Below are 3824 nucleotides of genomic sequence, written 5' to 3' on the forward strand. Positions count from 1 at the left end.
CTTGGGTTGTGTGAGAGTTTGTGAACAGATCTTTTGATAAAATTTTGTAGTTTTTGTTGTATAACTCAGTCCCCTATGACTTACATCTATTTTTTATTTTATCTATTTATTTAAGAAAAGGGACAGTGTGCATTAACCAACATTTTAACACATGTAAATCCACCCAAATTAGCTGAAAGGCTCGTTTTCATCGGCAGTCCCTTCACCGGCTATAAAAAGGCATCCTGGAAAAATTAAAAGCAACAATAAAAAACAGAATGTAAAACAGGTCAGAACATCTTGTATTATAGCAAAAATCACATCACGTATAAAAATGTGTTCAGGAACGTCAACAACCAACACACCCAGGGTACCTTTTTATGACGTATGTGGACGTGGAAAGTCCATGACCAAACACGATATGTGACGAGGCCGGGTCGTATGTTTGGCACCACTGATCTAAGGGATCTCTCTGGTTTGAACACGATGAGCATGTCAGCAACAAAAGACGGAGCTAAACCATTTAAAAACAATACGGACGGACAAGCGAGGGAGTTCAAGTATCTCAGGGTCTTGTTCATGAGTGAGGGTAGAATGGAGTGTGAGATGGATTGGCGGTTTGGTGCAGCGCCGGACTGTCGTGGTGGCAAAGGCAAAGCTTTTGATTTACTGGTCCATCTACGTCCCAACCCTCACCTATGGTCATGAGCTCTGGGTAGTGACTGAAAGAATGAGATCACAGATACAAGCTGCAGAAATGAGTTTCCTCTGTGGGGTGTCTGGGCTCAGCCTTAGAGATAGGGTGAGGAGCTCGGAGTAGAGCCGCTGCTCCTTCGCGTTGAAAGGGGTCAGTTGAGGTGGTTCGGGCATCTGATCAGGATCCTCCTGGGCACCTCCTGTTAGAGGTGTTCCAGGCACGTCCCACTGGTAGGAGGCTCCGGGGCAGACCCAGAACATGTTCGAGGGGTTATATATCTCGTCTGGCCTGGGAACGCCTTGGTGTCCCCCAGGATTTGCTGGGAAGCATTGCTGGGGAGAGGGACATCTGGGGTGCTTAGCTCGGCCTGCTGCCCCCGTGACCTGGCCCCAGATAAGCGGATAGAAATGGATGGATGGATGGATGGGACAAAATCCATCCAGCACATTATTGTTATCAAGAATTTTCTTTTTTCTTCCAAGTTTTTGGATTCTTCGTCTGTTGTGGAGGCACATGAGAAAAATCGTTTGTAATCAATACATTTGAGTTATCGATATACGGACGACCATTTTTTGGGGTGAATTTTTCCTTTAACACTGAAACACAGAATACAAAAGTTTGACCAGACACCAGTTCACACGCACAAACATGACAACAAAACAAACCACAAACAGCAATTCATCAGTTTATATTTACTTTTCAAATTTATTTTTAAATCTTTAGTATCTTATCTTTTAGTGTGTTTGGTATAATTATACATTGGTTGGGTGCATACAGTAAGTCAGGACTGATAACAGGAGTGCATCTGTAAATCAAAGGACAAACTAAGGATCCGGTTTGAGTAAAGCTTATACACACAGAGGGAGGAGACCTTTGGGTGCTGCTGGGAAACTTTTAGAAACGGTCTGACGACCGCCGTCCGCCGAGGACTCTGGCAAAGGAGGCATTTCTCTAATAACTCCACATGAATCTGCTGTATTGCTCTCCAACAAGGCACATGAACGAACAAATACTAGAAGCTTTTTCTCCCCAAATGTTTCACATCATCAAACCTGACTTGGCTTGAATCGCTCATTTATAACACAGAACACAGGCTGTACACACAGATGTCCCTCCTGACAAAACAACATAACATTCATAATAATATCATAAATCATACAAACAGAATCACTAGAAATCAACAGGGTCTTTGGCTAGTTTATGTGAGGTGCAGTAGCACAGTCCTGTCTGGGCGCAGTGCACCCGCCTCGCCACCCAGAGCCATGCAGGGAAAGAGTTGTGTCATTGAGCCGGGAAAAAGAAACAAGAAGAAAAAAACTTGGAAACATTTTGGAGCTCCTCTCGAAGGTTTTCAGTGACACAACTTTTTCAGGATCAGTCTTTGGTCAGAGTTACAGAAACATTATCTGTAGAACTGATGTACGGGAGGCCTGAACCTGAACTGGTGTGATGTTTTATAAGGATGCAGAAATATTTGACTGTTTAAGTCGAATCACAATTGAGGTGCTATTTCAGAAGTTTCCTACCCTGAAAAGTCTCCAGATGTTTATAGTTCCTGGCAATAAAGGAACAGTTCAACGTTTTGGGGAAGTTCACGAATGCACCTTTCTTTGCTGAGAGTTAGATGAGAAATTAACACGACTTTCATATCTGTAAGAAAAATACGAAACTACAGTCAGGACACGATTAGCTTAGCTTAGCATAAAGACTATGAACAGGAGCAAACAGCGAGCCTGTGTTGATGAATTTTTCTTTACCTTCAGACAGAGCCGAACTAGCTCCTCCCCCTAACGCCGTGTTCACACTACGAGTGAAACAGCAACAGGCCACAAGTCATTTTCAGTGGAAGCCAGCGACATGAGGCCACAAACTGACATCCAACAAGTCTCTATGGACGGCCATGATGCGCCACAAATCAAAGTTGAACCTCCCTCAATTTTCTTTTCAGCTTTTGTCTAGCTTAGTGGTTCCCAACTGGTGGGCTGCGGTCCAAAAGTGGGTTGCAGGTCCATTCTGAATGGACCAAGAACAAATCTGGACCAGTTGGGAACCACTGGTTTAGCTAAGTAAGCTGCACGGATGTAAAATAATACGTAGATAACACGTACCAAGATGGCCCCTGTTCATTCTAGTTGGAGTTGCTCGTCTGGCACATACGCCAATAAAAGTTTCTAGCTTCTAGGTTTACTTCCATGGGATACGGCCAACTGAATAAACGCCTCCTTCTAGCTCCGTTCGCAAGTTCCCGCTCGGCTCATAGACTTTACATAGTGATTACGTCATAGCTTTTTAAATGGCTTTTCTCAGCTTGAGGAAAGTGTAACAAATATTACACCACCATGGTTAAAAAAAGACGCAGTCATAATTGACATTGTTTGCAGTTCAAGGTGTCCTGTTAGCAGTTTTACCGACGCTTTTTATGCCGCTGGGGATTTTTCGCTGCAGTACCGCGAGTGGCCACTGGGGAAAACTGGCTGCAAAGCTGAGTTGCATTCCTGGGGGCCTGGTTAGCTGATGCTATGCTAACTTTCTGTGTACTGTGGTGCACACACAGATACACAGGGGCGGCTCAATGTGACGTTAGCATGGGGCTCAGATGTTGACGAAAAGCACAGATACATTTCAAACCACAAACAAACTTCAGACTTTCAGTAGAAGTGCTTTGAGGCAAGTAGCGACACACACAAGCCCCTGATGACGCAACTGCGATAACGAGCACTTGAGCTGCGACCCGGCGATGATGTAGCTCGGTACATTGTTGCTGTGTCGCTCGTAGTTTGAACACAGCATACGCTAAGCTCGAGCTTCATAGTTAGCATACAGAAATGAGAGAGGGATCAATGTTCCCATCTACCTCTGAGCAAAAATGTTAAAATATTCCTTTAAAAATGTCCCGTTTAAACATGCCAAACATTTAAGACACAGCTTTTAGTAGCTTCCATCTTAAGCCGATGTTTTTGGCCTTCGTATGCATTTTAGCTGAACCAGATTTTTACACCTGCAGCTTCAAAATGTGAGTTTTAGTTTCACGTGTTGGTCTGAATCCTGTTTCAAAGAATCAACACATTAGAGACATTGGTGGAAACATAGTCGGGTGTAGCCATCAGACCAGTTCAGTCACAGCCAGACAGAAGCCTCAGTTCTCTAC

Source organism: Epinephelus moara, chromosome 2, assembly GCF_006386435.1.
Source record: "Epinephelus moara isolate mb chromosome 2, YSFRI_EMoa_1.0, whole genome shotgun sequence".
Classification (NCBI taxonomy): domain Eukaryota; kingdom Metazoa; phylum Chordata; class Actinopteri; order Perciformes; family Serranidae; genus Epinephelus; species Epinephelus moara.